The following is a 16,691-nucleotide window of genomic DNA, read 5'->3' on the forward strand; positions in this document are numbered from 1 at the left end:
TTTGAGGGTTCTGCGCAGTATCTTAGCTGGGACTGTGCTCTTCTGGACTGAGGCTTCTGATGTTGTTCCTGGGTTCTGTTGGAGCCACTCCCCCAGTTTGGGGGTCACTGCTCTGAGTGCTCCTACTACCACGGGGAGTAGGAGCACTCGCCTTGACCTTCCACATCTGCTCCAGCTGCTCTTTCAACCCTTGGTACTTTTCAACCTTTTCTTGTTCCTTCTTTCTGATGTTGGTGTCAGCTGGTATCGCCACATCTGTCTGCCTTCTTCTGCTCTTTGTCTACCACCACTATGTCCGGTTGGTTAGTCTGGACCTGTTTGTCAGTCTGGAAGCTGAAGGACCATAGAATCTTGGCCCTGTTGTTCTCAGCCACCTTCTGTGGTGCGGCCCATTGGGATTTGGGTACTGCTATTCCATATTGGGTACCGATGTTCCTGTACAATATTCCAGCCACTTGGTTGTGTTTCTCCATGTACGCTGACCCAGCTAGCATCTTACACCCTGCTACTATGTGCTGGACTGTGTCAACGGCATCTTTGTGTAGTCTGCACCTTGGGACTGTCTACTCTTGTAGATCTTGGCCTCTATGGCTCTTGTACCTAGGGCCTGTTCTTGTGCTGCCATGATTAGTGCCTCTGTGCTGTCTCTGAGTCCAGCCTTTTCCAGCCATTGGTAGGTCTTCTTGATATCAGCCACTTCTTCAATTTGGCGGTGGTACATGCCATGTAGGGGCTTGTCCCTCCAGGTTGTCTGCTCCTCTTCCTCTGCACTCTTATCTGGTTTCTGTTGCCTGAGACATTCACTTAGCAGTTCATCCTTTGTGGACATTTTTCTGATGTACTCTTTGATTTTTGATGTTTCATCCAGGATTGTAGCCATGATGCTTACCAGTCCTCAGCCTCCCTCATTCCGCTTAGTGTACAGTCTCAGAGTGCTGGATTTGGGGTGAAACCCTCTGTGCACGGTGAGGAGCTTTCTTGTCTTAATGTCTGTGGCTTCTATCTCCTCCTTTGGCCAGCTTATGGAGTCCAAGCTCATTAATGTTAACGTTAGCGGTCTTCCACTGACAGTGGCATTAGCTAGCTTTGTGGTTAGCTAGTCTATGATGAGCCATAATTTAGCAATGGATAACGTCATACTGCAAATTGTAAAACATAAAAACAGGCCAAGGAGAGATGATACGTCTCATTGCTATAACTGTCACGCTATTAAATTACTACATTGTCAAAAGTTAAAAGGACAGTCAGTCAACTACACTGTAACAACGTAACGTAATTACTAGCTAATTCCGCTTCACTCTCGGCTTATTTAACAGCAGCAAAACTGGACATGACAGTTACGAATTTTGTCATGCTTATTTGAGTTAAGAGAACTGATGGGGATGTTCTTTTAATTGTTATTCAAGCAATGTACCGTATTTTCCGGACTATAAGGCGCACCTAAATATAAGCCACACCAGCTAAATTTTGGGGAAACTACAGATTGTTCCATATATAAGCCGCACCCGACTATAAGCCGCACCCGACTATAAACCGCTGGTGTTTTAATGTTTAATTACCGTAAGGGTTTCTTCTACCACGGAGGGGATTGTCGGGACAGAAATGACTGTTTGGAAACGCAAAGCGTCCCATTTATTTACATCTGACAAACATAAATCTTTCGATCAAACGTTCACATCTTTGACATTACAAACAGCATTCGTGCAGTGCACAAATAATACAGTATAACAAAAAACAAAGCTTACAACGCTTGACGAGGCAATAACGTTAAATGGCTAAATTTTATTCGTTTTTAAAAGTGCTTGCCTGTAACACAGCAGTAAAGGTGCAGTAACACGGCCGTTTACTGTATCAAAATAACCAGCCTACTATACCAGAAAAGTCAGTTCTTAATCCTCGTGTCATCGTCTATGACATGATAGTGCGCCCCTGGTGACCGTTAGCTGTAAAAATCCATAATTCGTTGTATAAGCCGCAGGGCCCAAAGCAAGTGACAAAAGTAGCGGCTTATAGTCCGGAATTTACGGTATGTCTCGTGACCAACTCATCATGAACACACTTCACCGATGATCTTACTCGCGGATAACTGGTTCTCTCTGCCCGACTCTGGCTGGATCAGCAGGTTGCAGGATGTGTGGCGCGTTATACACGAGTGTTGCCAACAGGGACGGTGTAGAGTGCCCTCTGGTGGACAAACTCTATACAACGCCAACACTCATGACATGGTTGAAGGGTGTTTCGTTTTTATTTTATTTTTGAAATATTCATTTATCGGCCATTATAAATGCCGATACCGATAGTTTGGAAAATGCCTAATATGCCGATAAATCGGTCGGGCTCTAGTTATTGGCCGGTAGTTGGAAGGGATGGGTCCCTTCTGAGGGTCCTGGGTTAGCCACTCTGGGTGGGATAGTCCACGTCTCTAACCGCTCGACTATCCAGCTATACATATATATATATGCATACCACCGAAGCACTTCAACCCTACGGTCCCATCTAAATGCAAAGCATGTTGCAGTGAGTACAGAAACCGCCAGAGCTGCAAGTAGTGATGGCCAATCGAGGCTTTGCTGAAGCCTCGACACGTGATTCAAAAAAAGGTTACTCGAAGCTTCAGTGACACAGTGCTCTATTAGGACATCTAGCGGACCATAAAATGCAGTACAATCGAGATGTGTCTTACTGGTTCATGCTTGTATGGGACTTGATTTGTCATGCACATTTCTGTTCGACTATATTACATGGATATGTGGTTTAAAGCTGATAACACATACATTATATACATATAACAATAAAATACATAAAAAAGCAATCAATGGGAATCGAACCCTTGCTTCACTAACGAAAGACCGTTGTTTTTTCAATGTACCACTAGCCCCTTTCGTGTTACACTTTCGTCGTTGGACGGTTTTGATTTACGTCACTACTACGCTCTATGAACCTTCGGTAATACACACCAATGTTTATGTTGCAGCGCTTACATCATCTATTTTCATTTGCTCTTGGCATCATGGTTAGTAGCGTAAGAGAATATCTGTACTGAATGCAACACTGTCAAACCAAATCTCTCTTGACTCAGTCATTATTTGCTTCGAAGACTCATCTCATCTCTCCCGAAGAGCCGAGACAACCAAACCAGTGACAGGTTTCCGAATGAAGCAGTGAAATAGTTCATACGTCATAAAACACGTGATTTGTCCGAACCAAATACACGCATGTCTGACTCAGAGTCTGAGTGAGAGTTCGAAAAATAGGATTGTATAGCAAATTTATGTTTGATTGCTCTAGACTACTGTATGGTTTCAAGTGGATAAAATAATAATAATAATAATAATAATAATGATAAGGATACTAGTTACTGAAGACCATGTTTCCTATTTGACATGTCGGATTGTAACCCTATATACTCTTCACATATATTATGTAAGGAACCATTTAAATGGTGCCATTTATGTAACTATGTCTATCTTCCAATCCAGTGTTATCTAACTATGTAACTAATTTATCTATTTCTCTCTGTATCTTACTATCTACAGTACAATGATTCTCCACAAAATATGCAATCTGACACAGCACTACTAACTCTCAAAGCAACTAACACCAACAACAGCAACAAACCAGCCTACTCTGCAAAGAAACATTCCAATGAACACTTGGACAACTGAAATGTTGTCTGTTAACCTATCAGAAGCTTCCAAAGCCATGACAGGGCTTTCCTTCATTGTTTAAAGACATAGTAATCTTTGTGTATGTAAACTTCTGACTTTGAAGAAAGTAATAAAAAATTCTCTAACAAATTGTCTCTCATTATTACGGCATTTAGCAGATAGAAATAATTTTGGTAATCCTAACTGACCTAAAACAGGAGAGGTTTAGTCTGATTTAACTTCAGACAGTGAGGAAAAAAGGTTGTGTCATTTAACCCATTCAGACCGGATCACACATCTATGCGTAGTTACCATTAAGGCCGGCAAACGCGTCTGTGTCATTTTGAGCGTTGTCGTCTTTTTCGAGGCACATGGCCAATTATATGCACTGTGCAAATATTCTTGGGTGAGTGACAGAGATGTGTAGGGATTTTTTTTAAACTCATGTGACTAATAAAACACTTTGTGATTGGTCGAAATAAGCCTACACGTGGAGTATGTTTTGATCGTAAATTTTAAACACCGTGCTAGCGATCCGTCATGGCTGACTCAAGTGAAGGAAGTGATATTGACGAAGTAATTGAAAAAATAGATCTTTACTGATTTTCAAAATTTTCACAATTTTTGGAGTTCATTGATTTTTAAAAAAAATGCATTTGAAGGTTATGCCCTAGCAAGTCAGTCAAGTTGAAAGCCAAAGAAGTAAGCTGTCAAATGCTTTTTATCTCATGTTTTTATCTGCTACAGAGCCTGAGAAATTAAGGTTTAAGTGTTGAAATATTCTGAAAAACCTCAGGTTTTGAGAGGGGGTTTACAGAAGAGTGTTTAGGCCTGAATGGGTTAACACAGTGTATGTAAACATCTAGTTTCAACTGTATATACAATTGAACAGAACTGAACTGAGAATAAAGCGCTGCTTGACTGCAAGGATGTAACACTTTCCTCAAAAATGGGACCATGCAGTTTTTATCACTGTAAATATTGGATACAGGTTTCTCTTGACATTGGCTATATCAATTAAGGGTCCTATGGGTTGAAGGGAGGGGCCTCTGTGGATCATCCCACAGATACTTGACCAGTTTGGGATCTAGTGAATTTGGAGGCCAGCTGAACACCTTGTGCTGCTCTTCATGTTTTTTATGTTGTTGTTTTTTTTAATTCCAAAACCGTTTTTGTGTGTGTGCCTGTGTCAGGCTGCATCCTGCTGGGGATGGCTGCTGCCATCAAGGAGTGTCATTGCTATAGGATGGGGGTGACTGGTCTGGTCTAGGTGGGTGGTACACAACATCCACACAAATGTCAGGTCCAAAAGTTTCCCTGCAGAATATTGTGCTGTCACAACATGGTCAATGTTATTTACTGCTGATGTCAGTTCTTTTAAAGCTGTGGCTGATCAGTGTATATCTACAAGGTATTAATATGCAGTCAAAACTGGTAGCTTAATTAAAATGCTGAAAAAGGCTTAGAGTCTAACAGATTTGCTTAGAACATAGTCTCTTACTTAAAGTGTTGCATTTTCTGGGAAATCCTCTTTCCCAAACTGTATATCACACACAATGTTGCAGCAAAGAGCTGTTTTGTGGTTAACCTAGCATATGCTGCTGCAGGCAACATTAATCATATCAGTGACAGTTTTTTTTTTTTTTTTTTTTCTTTTTAAGATCACTCCTCCATTGGAGAGTAACAAACTCTTAAAGGACAGAGTGTCAATGTTGTAAAAGCCAATGTCCGAGATATGTATTTTGATCTTTCCACAAGGTATCTTTTTTAAGCAAACGATTTTATATTTTAAAAGTTCAAAGATGCTTCATTCCTCTGTGTTTAGCTAAATCAAACCAGTGGTGACTTCGATTTAACTCAATATAAAATGTTAGATGGATGGACACTTACATAACACGTGTGAGTGGACACATGCTTTAGAGCTGTGGTAAATGGTAAACGGCCTTGCTTTTATATAGCGCTTTTCTACCTACTGGTACTCAAAGCGCTTTACAGTCACAGACACATCTACCCATTTGCTCACACAAGCACTCACACATTCACACACCAGTACCATGCACTGGGAGCAACTGTGGGTTCAGCGTCTTGCTCAAGGACACATGTGGGACATTCCGGGGATCGAACCGCTAACCCTCTGGTTCCTGGATAACCCGCTCTACCTACTATGGCTAAGAAGGTTATCATGGTCACAGCTCTCGTTTCCCACTGGATTACCAGGGGCATTCTACAGTTCACACAGCAAGTGTTAAGTACAGGTTGGTCGTAGTGTCACATTTTTGCCCTAATTATTTGCTACTTCGTTTGCCCTGATGTTCTCCGTTCAGGATGTGTGATGCAAGACTACAAATTTCAAAGAACAGCACTTTAGAGGGTCCTCTAGATTTAAGTGATCAGCAGGGTTGAAATATCCTGAATGGCGCGTATGAAATACATTTCTGTCTCTTCTGACTGACATGTTTATCCCTCTGGGACTCACTTGATTCACTTGTTTTCAAGTACCTAGTAATTACTCACTTGTATAGTACTTATTATGAACATAAGCGATAAGATGATCCCTTAATTTATCCCACTGTACCTTAGGGTACATGTGCATGATGATTAAATGTCTGCAGCCAGATCTATTTCCCTTCCACATAAGTAAAAAACTCATGTGAAACCAAACGATGGAAAATATGTTCAAGGCTAGTACGGTGGAAACTAGAACATGGTGTGTGTCTAGACTGTGGAAGTAGACTTTACAACCAGCAATGTGCTGCGTACAGTATGGAAAGATCTTCAATCAGAAAATGTTGCCCAAGCACTGAACACTAAGGGAAAATAATTACAGTATGTAACATTTAATCTTACACCAAGTGTGTATCCTTTATATTAGCTTTTTGGTAATCCAACACCAATCCTGCTTTCTAGAAATGTAACGCTCCCATTCAAATACATGTTTACGAAGTGAATGAGAATCAACTTGAATTAACAGGTCATTACTCAGTGAGTCTACATGGACTGAGTTTACATGGTCTTTAGTATCCCGGTTTTGATTGGGTTTTTTTAAGTGTCCCGTTTTTGTGTTTGTGCATGTAAACACCATATCCCGAATTCAGAAACCGGGTTATGCCCATTTCCCGGTTTCAAGAAACCCGGTTTTGCCACCTGGAGTACTCCGATAGAAGCCGGGATACTGGAGCATGTATACACCTTATCCCAGTCTCTGACGGCTGCCCACTGTCTGCGCAGGCGCGAGTGACGCACCAGATATACAATCAACATGGCAGCAACGAGAACTTCTCACTTTTGGAGTGACGAAGTGACTGAATTTTGCCTTAAAATAATGAAAGAACTCAACATAACTACGTGTTTAGATGGCAGAAAACACAGAAATGCCGACATATTCAAGTCTGTTGCGGAAAAGCTACGTGACACTGGTTTTTTCATACCTCGCACTGGGGGATTGTAAACAAAAGACGTAAAAGACGTAACACACGCATGCGCAGATAGGATGCAGTGATCAGAAAACGGGTTTCTGGTATTTATCATGTATACAGGGATATGAATAACCGGGTTTCTCTGTGTTCCATGTAAACACCATATCCCAGATATGCTCAAAGCCGGGATAAGCCTCAAAACCAGGATACCAAAGACCATGTAAACTCAGTCAATGTCAGATCTGGCATTTGACTATCATTACGTGCTGGGGAAAGTAGTACGAAAGGTGCAGCCTTGCTATTATTAGTCATGGACCCTCATGCAAAACATATTCTTATTGAGTCTTAAACTTAATAAAAATATCTATAATTCATTGTAATGTTTAGAATTGCATAGCTCTATTATGCGCATTTAAGTGTCAGGTTTACTAAAGTAACCCCAAAGAACTGTGCTGAAAGTTGTGCAATAAGTGTACCCTTTAGTTTACGCTTTAACCTTGAGAGAACAAGGCAGCTAAAATTTATATCAGTAGGAGCTGCTATTTGAATAGTCCTGACTACATTTATGGCCTAAAATGAGCACAATATATTCATTGTGAAAAGAAGTCCCCCAGCCTTGAAATCTCAAAGAATCCAGAAGATCTGCCACAAAAACCTAATTAAGATAAGTCACTAAATTAAGACAAAAACTGTTGAAGAAGGCTTCACAAAAGAGAAATCCCACTACTGCAATACAGCCTCTTTCATGGGTTTCTACTTCCCCAGAATCCCCAGTCTAATCATTAGAATCCTAACTAGAGTGCCAAAACCCCAATCGGACTTGGCAATTACAGTGTTTATGTGCAGCCTTCCTGAAGGCTTGTTGAAAATTAAGGATGACAAAAAGTTAATAATTACCAAGTGAACCTCTGCAACATTAGGTTGTATAGAAAAAGCACACATAAATGAAACAAAAACAACAACAACAAAAAACTCTAATATGGAATAAATTAATCTTTTAAATCATCTAGTTTAAATAAATTAGAGACACTATATACCTGGTGTATCATATATGATGCACAACTTTTAAACATGATTTTACTATAACATAATGTATTAAGTATGAAATAAGTATAGGTTGCTTCAATAAAATTAATATTCATATTGAAATATCAGTAACAATATCAATGGTTTTCTTACCTTTTTTTTAAAAAAAAAAATAGCAAAGATTTCTCTGCTAAAAACTGGAAACTCCATAAAGGCATCCATTTAGGAAATGGCTGCCAAAAGCCCACTACTGACTGCAGAGCATGGATAAATCCACCAAGTGACAGGTTTCAAATTGTATACAATTGTATACAGTAGATTATGTGGGTGGTGCAGAGGTCTCAGAAACTCATGTATCAAATATGATACATTTGGCAATATAGGGTTATGGGGAAACAAGTGTGTATACAATGCATCCTCAAATCCAATATGGCTAATATCATTTGTCATTAATCTCTCTAGATTCTAACACTTTCAGACTGTCAGATGTTGTAAAGAAGGTCATGTAGGAGTCATCCATGTAAGTCTTGAATATTCATGTGCTGGCGTGTGTGTGCACATTGTATTAGCACTTGGGTGGAGGGGTATCACTATGGGTGTGTACTCAGAAGTTAACAAGTAATTGCACCCACGTGTTCAACTGAGCTGGCTCTTAATCATGGGATAGGGTAAGCATCAGGAGCGAAAATTTCTGTTGGCTGCATTAATGTGCTTTCTTTCTTCGCATGGACGCATGGAAACCACTGTAAGCAAAGTCAGTTGTGCAGCGTTGTGATACAGAATAAAGAAGAGTTAAATAGAGCCTCGTGGAGTTTGTACTGTGCACGTCATTGGTTTTCTCTTGTATTTAGCCTACCGCAGCTTATTGGTTTTTTTTTTTTGTGGTCGCCAGTTAGCCACATCAGGTCATTTTGGGGAAAAAAAGGAGATAAAAAAAACAGTCTTTGTAGCAGTGACACTGATAACAGTACTTTGAAATACAGTGCATGATTGCAGGTAGTCCTTCATTTTCAATTGCCTCTGGACTGTGACGTCTCATAACAATTTTGAATGCTCCTTTAACTGGGGTGACACACAGTCCTAAATCTTAAAAAAGGATTTGAACGGTTCATTTGTGACCTAAAAATACCACAATAATTTCTCATCTACACCTCTGTTTCTGCCTGATAAGACATTCCCCGGCTTCAACATAAAGTCTGGCCAAAGTCATTTTCACAAGGCTGCATTTTACAGCAACTGTTTAAAATGCAGTGACTAAACTGCTTCCAATTTATATTCAAGGGATTTTTTTCTAGGTCATGTTTAGTTTCCACAGACACTATAAAATGTACAAGACATACATGAGAAGATGACGTAGGCCCTCAACACAAGCATAATAGTCTGCAGAGGCCTAAATATGGCTTATAACAAAAGATCCTATGTAACCATACAAACTGTCCTCTTAAATGAAACATAAGGTGCTCCTACAGAGGCACACTACTTACGCCAAGCTATAATACTTTGATCATGTTTTATGAGACACTGCTATTGTCAGGAAAAGAAAACATCAAAGCTTCAACTATATAGCCAGCTTTATGGCATGCTTTATGTGCCTCTATTATTCTCTGTCCTGACTGTACCTCTAAAATGATGCTTCCTTTGCTTCTGATTCCTTTCATTACTTGCTAATCTAATTACTGATCTTTAGTGAAGTGGATAGTGAAATAGATACTGCTTCATAAATTAAATCAGATTATTATAACACACATGCCGAACACAACTCAGTGTGCTGGTGCATTTGCACATCCACAAGCATATTGCGCACTTACAGTATACCTCCATTTTAACATTTCTATTGTGCAGGAGAAACCTCAGTAGTTAAAACCTTGATGATGGCACTACGATGACAAATTTTTTTGCACAATTTCCACAAAATCCCGATTTTATCAATGCTTGCATCAGGTAGTTTTTTAAATAAAATTTGCCTTTCATCAGTCCTAGCAACATGCTTTCATCTACAGTCAATGGCTTTCATCCGATTCCTCCATTAGCTCTGACGTGTGCATCAGTGTAATCGGTGTACCCGGAGATCGTGCACTGACAAAAGTTCCGCCTTGTTTGAAATGCAAACTGCGATTAAAAGCGTTAATTTATTATTATTATTTTTTGTAATTAATTAATTGGAATTAACGTGTTAAAGTCCCAACCCTAATTTCTGTATTATTGATTCAGTGTCCATTATGGGCTGCCGTAGAAATCTGCCACTGAATAAAGGCAGACTTTGCTGAGGAGGACCAGGTCTCTGTGCTGAATTATAACAAAACAATCTTATTTTAAGTATACAGAAATGAAAACCAACTTTCCATTTCTGACAAAATATCCCCCTGAATGCTACATACTGGAGTGAATACTGATATTAATACATATATAACAAGTCACTTGTAATGTATGGCAAGTGTAAGTGTGCATGAAGTGGTGCTCTGAGATCGGATGAGATAAAAACAACAGCAGCAGCAGAATAAAAGCAGATTTTATGCTGTGATATTTGCCAGTACTCTATGAATGTGAAAGGCACTCTTAAAAGGAGAAAGCAGAAATGTCACCGTAAAGCATTAATTCATCGTCTGAAGACAAACAGCATGGCATCAGAGTGTCACCCATCTCCTGTCTATGTTTATCACAAAGCAAAGATATCCCAATAAAGACATACACAGCTGAATAACATGTCAGAGCTGATTGCCGCCATATGACATCTGCTCCCACAGTCACAGTGATATTTACTGCTCAGAACAATGAGCTTACTCATGAGCAAGATCTTAAAAAGGGGATCTGGGGATCTTACTGTTGATGTTTAGGTTTTCTTGTGCCTCACTCATTAAAAGACTGATGGGTACACATTAGTCTTGAATATTCTGTAGACAGAAGTAGAGAGGGGAGAAAAAGAAACACTTAAAAATTAAACTTTTAGAGATGAATGAGTCTACTCTAAATTTGTTATTCATCCACATGCTTACACTGAATTACTTGGACATCTTCAACTGACATGTGGAAGAACAGCAAGCCTAAATTTATAAAAAACTTTTGAAAAATTGTATGAACTGCAAAGTGAAAATCAATGCTTGGAGCACCCAGGGGGAAAAAAGCAGAATGAATCAAAAAGAAATGAATACAATCAGTGAATAAATTCAACCAAAGTTATTGTTAGTGTGTGCTTGTTGACTCAGCTCTTTCCACATATGAAAAATGTTTTCAAGCACCATGAGCTTTGTGTCATGTCCAATAAAGTGTCTTTATTCATTTAACCAATTCAATTTATAGCACAGCATCAGCTGTGGAGATTTGTGAGCTGTCTGTATTTATTAATGGTTTAAAGAATGCAAACAAACACATTCATCAATCATTCTCTCAAAAATGCAGTGCTGAAAAAAGCCAAAATCAATGCTTTGCTGCTTTGGCAAATCTGAACTCAAAAGCAGTAAGACAGCTGAGCTCAATCACTAGAATGCTATATCTGTTTTGTCTTTATTAAATCTTCAATCCCTTGAGTTTCTTCCCAAGTAAGTCTTCATTTAACATTTTACAATAAAACTGAGGAGATTATACACTGCACTTTGTCCTGTTTCCACTTGACATCCAAGTAGTTCAAACTAGTCCTTTAAGAAAGGACACAGTCAAGATTTAAGTGTGCTGTCTGCACACTTGATAAATGAGGGCCAAAGTTTTCCATTATGTGTAACCCTGTGGTATTAGTTATCGTGAAAGTGCCTGAGGAGTTTGTGGGAAATGACATTCAGAGATAGATGTAAAGGGCACAAGCTGTGGAAGGTGTTGCATTAAATTGAGCTGAGTGAATTCTGTGTCCAAGATTTTGTTGATAGTATTACTCCTGACAACACAATGTAGGAAATGCAAAAGGGAGTATCTGAACCATTTCTATTTGGAGACACTGTTGTCAGCTTGTAAATTTTGAGTTTGGAGTTTTGATTATATGCTTTGCTGGAAGTTCATGGTCCCAGCAATGTTAAAATTGCATCCAGTCAAAAATCTGGCAAATGCATCAAGACAAACAAAAGAATGATGATAAACCCTTAACCTTTACCCAGCAACCACTTAGATGGAGGAAAAGAAAATGTGTGTTCTCTTTTGAATTCAAAATCAAAAGACAAAACCTCCTGAGGAATAACATCTCTAAATTCCTTCCATTTATCTGCAGCATAGGATTAAAGTATAATGTATTTTCTTCAGCATTTCCTTCACTGTTTTGCTTTTTTTTGGCATCCCACAGTACATATTTTACTGAATAATGGAGAACTAGAAAATAAACAAATGTCATTTATATCTCCCCACAAGCAATGAGTTAAAGCAGTGGTTCCCAAACTTTTCACAGCCCGTACCCCTTCAGACATTTGAACTCCAGTCGCACTTCAGACTCCTCATCGCTGTCCGTGGCTATGCTAGCAGCTTCGCTAGCCACATCTGCACTGCTTCGCCTGTGGGCTGACTGGTGGTAGCAGTTGACATCTCTCTGGAAGGGCAAGCTATCCGTTTGACCCATTTATTCATTTTTGACGGTTAGCCCGGGCGACCTAGTTTACCTCAGACTGATGACTTGACAGCTCAAATGACAGAAAGTTATCAGAATTGTTGACGACATAATTTAAAGACCCAATCAAGAACGAGATTTGCTTGTTTCTGGGAAAATAACTGTAGCGAGTATAGCTATATCATCAGGAGATCTGCACCTGCCCACCAATCGCAGACATTTCAGGAATCTGCGTCTTTCTTATTTAGGTGACCTAGCGCTAGCTACATTAGCAGCAAACTGATACATAGCTTCAAAGCCAGTTGTCCTACATCTAGCTATTAACATAATTGACTTGCATGAAAAACAGTCTTTTGTTTTTCATTTAGGTGGAGAATCATAAAATAAGAAAATAAACCGTTATCCGTTTTTTCAGTTTCAAAATGTAATCAGGCTGAGTTCAGAATCAACTCTTTCACGTACCCCATACGTTACTTTGCGTACCCCTGGGGGTATGCGTACCCCAGATTGGGAATCACTGATTTAAAGCTTCAGAAATGTGGTTTTACAAGCCAGAGAGCTGATGATCATCGTAATGTATACAATATTAATGGCATTTTCCGGTTACAGTGACAATTAAAAAAAAATAAATTAAAATTAAATAAATGTCTTAACTCACTATCTATTGCCTAATCAGGTTGCACAACAGCAGCTAAGCCTTTTTTTCTACATTGTCATTATTACAGTCTGCTTGTCTGTGGTGGGAGTTGAGAAAATTGCTGTATTAAATTCCTGCTAATGTAATCTTAATAAACAGATATCTGTAAATGATTGCTGAATGATACACTGTCATCAGACTATAGCCGATCAGTTCATATATTGCTGCTGATGCAAACTGAACATTTCTTACTGCTGCAGCTTCACATTCAAATCATTTAAGCAGTCAGAGGAAATGCAGTGTTCTGTTCAATTCATGCTGTGTGCAGCATCTCATCAGAATGATTGCTTACCAAATGACGGGAAACGGTCAATTATTGCATGACTTCTTTATTAAACTGACAGTAGTTTGTTTTGCTGCACCAAGAATTCAGTGTGACTGTAGGTGATGTTACCTCTAGTTACTGCAGGTGTCTGCAAATCAACAAACACAGAAATGTACAAGGTTGCCACTTTAAGTTGTTAACAGTTTATTAACATTTAACTTAAGAGTGATGTAATGTTTGGAGGTGAATATTTAGACTGACAGAAGGAAGGTAAACAGCCTTCCTGTTCAACATCTGTAGAAACAACAAACAAAAGAGGTCTACTTCATTAATCCTCGTAGACAAGTTGTGACAGCAAAACAGAAACATGACTCTAAAGCAAGCCTTGATGTGGAATTCCAAGTCAAGACAACTCTAATTGTATGATCTAATATTATTATGGATTTATAGGCAAAAGATTAGATTTAATTTGTCACATGCACAGTTATGCATAGTACAATGCACAGTGAAATGTATTTTTGTACCTGCAGCCAGTAGTAAAAAAAGTACGACAGTAAAAGAGTAGTAACTGCACATAACACACAAGGTAAACAATATAAGTGTAAATGTAAACTGAGAAAAATAAAATAAAATATAGACTGTAAACTCAAAGACACAAGACAACAAAAAACTCCCGAAATGGTTAAACATCCAAAAGAAAAAAAACACATAAAATTGCTAGGGATGGCTTCACTGTCAGAGTAATATCAAAAAGAAAGTTGCAGAAGAAAATCGAATTACAATCCCACAAGAGAGTTATGATCAATCACTTAATGCATATGTGTATGTACATATGTTTATTTTATGTAGATAGGTATGTGCATATGTAGGCATATGTTAACGGGGTGGGTAGGTAGGTAGGTAGGTAGATAGATAGGCCACCGAAAATTTTTGGCCGAAAAGACTTTTATCGTCGAAACAACACGGCTGAAACAGGATGTTGTGATGACGCGAGCAACAACCACAGCCAGCACAGGCATGTCTGCCGTGTGGACGTATTTCAATATATAAAGTATTATGCAAATGTTATAGACCCACTGATAGCGATTTGCAAAACGTGTGATGCTGAAATTTCAAGAGGCGTGCATCTGCAAAGAATTTCTCCATGGCAGGTTTAATTTACCACCTGAAATCCAAACATCCAAGCAAGGATGTTTCCCAGTGATGGTGCCGGTGCCCATTACATCAATCGCGATCGACTGGTAGATCGTGTGCCATTGGAAAAAAAAAAATAGTCTAATCATTTATCTGCTGCACTTCCAAACGTTCATCTTTTTGTTTTGTTTTTTCACTTTTTATTGCGACATGCCCGTTCAGCGGCACACATCCACAGCTGTGCACAGCTTCAATTAAGACTACCGTCTTTCGGGACAGCGCTATTTTTCTAAAAGTGCAGTGCACCAGTTTTTCTTAATAAAAATAAAAACAAATAGTCTCAGTCTAACCGCACAGTGGATCGATGCTGATTTCCAGCTGCAAAAGCTTCTGCTCCATTATTATTTAATTTAATACACATTAAAGTGGGGTCAAGTTAAACATTATTATTATTTTTTATTTTTTTTTCACGTGTTTTTATTTATTTGACAAGCAAAAGTGCATACAGTGAGAGACAGGGATTTTTCTTTTTTTTTTCTTTTTCCCCCAAAAAATAAGACCCCCCCCATCCTACAGTAAAAAATAAATAAAATAAAAACAAATAAAATACAAAAAAAAATAAAAAATACAAATCCTTCCTTCTACTGTTAGCAAATAAACAAATAAATAAGTACACAGAAGACAGCAGCATGCGGAGAAGTAGCATTGTCAATGGATTGAAATGAGGTAAAGAGATAAACAAAATAAGCTGACAAGATTGTAAGAGCTAAGCATTTCATTTTCCCTGTAGCGTCTTTAATTCAGCTAGATAACTTATCATACAGCCCCAGACAGAATCAAATTTTAAGGTGTCCCCCTCAGATTATACTTAATTTTCTCCAAGTCTAAGTACAGCCACAAGGAGGCTTTGGGGGCAAATGGTGACTTCCACTCCAACAAGATTCTTCTGCGTGCTAATAAGGATAAGGCGATATTATCCTTAAACTTTCGATGGCCACGGCGAACAATAGCGGGCTCAAAGGGCACCCTTGACGGGTTTTATTTTATTTTATATTGTGCATTGTTGGGACAGCTGGGATAGGCTCCAGCAGACCCCCGTGACCCTTAACAGGAATAAGCGGTTACAGAAGATGAATGTATGAATGAATTGTGCATTGTTGGAATGTGCTAAATAAATATTTTCATAATTTTGTAATGGATTTATTCTTCGAAACATTACTGTTAATTTATGCAATTGCAATGCCTTGATGTTAGTGAGGTTAGTACACAGTCATAGCCATAAATGCAATGGTACTAATAATTTTAATAATAATTTCTTTCGGTGTTTCAATTTTTCGGCCTTGGTTTCGCCATCTTCGGTTTTCGGTTTTGGCCAAGAATTTTCGGTGCATCCCTAGTATTTTATATTAGTATATCAATTTTTATTTTTTTTTTAGATACACTATTACTGTAAAACCTATTCCATACAATAGTTGTAGCTTGTACTCTACTACTGGGTTAATTTTGCACTTTTTGCTATTTGGACTTCTGGTAATAGATGCCAAACTGCATTTTATTATGTATGTACCTGTAACATATGCAATGACAATAAAGCTGAATCTAATCTAATACTAACATGCTAAATCCAATAGAGTATACCACATCTAATAAAGTCCAAGAAATATGCCAAGTGCAGTAATAAAATAAAGCCAATCAAATCTTACAATCAGTTCTTGCTTGAGGCCCATGGATGAATGTGTTCAGACAGAGCATAAGACGGAAGAATCAGTGGATAAAGCAGTTGTGAAACTGTGTGATTTAATGGTTGAGATGGTGCCGGGCAGCACCCGGCGTCTACATAATCATCTTTAAAAATCAAGTGTTCTACAGATCTTAAGCCTTTTCCTTCCCTCTGGCCTCTAAAGCACCAGCACCCAGATAGTAAAGCACCATCATGCAGGCAGTAACACATATCCAGTACCTAACATGCTGGAAGTGGTAGATA

At 38.7% G+C, this 16,691-nt stretch overlaps 1 protein-coding gene across 2 annotated transcripts in view; it reads right to left on the reverse strand.

Annotated features, from left to right (window-relative positions):
* The window catches only part of gulp1a (GULP PTB domain containing engulfment adaptor 1a), an 80,828-nt gene that overhangs the window by 40,521 nt on the left and 23,616 nt on the right, over positions 1-16,691 (reverse strand). The window contains exon 2 of one of the 2 annotated variants that reach the window (XM_084544747.1): positions 10,911-10,980. The exons of the other annotated variant lie outside the window; for it this stretch is intronic. The gene's annotated coding sequence lies outside the window, so the exon portion shown is untranslated. The remainder of the gene's footprint in view (positions 1-10,910; positions 10,981-16,691) is intronic. 2 annotated transcript variants of the gene reach the window in all.

This window comes from Chelon labrosus (assembly GCF_963514085.1).
Source record: "Chelon labrosus genome assembly, chromosome: 5".
In the NCBI taxonomy this organism is placed as follows: Eukaryota; Metazoa; Chordata; class Actinopteri; order Mugiliformes; family Mugilidae; genus Chelon; species Chelon labrosus.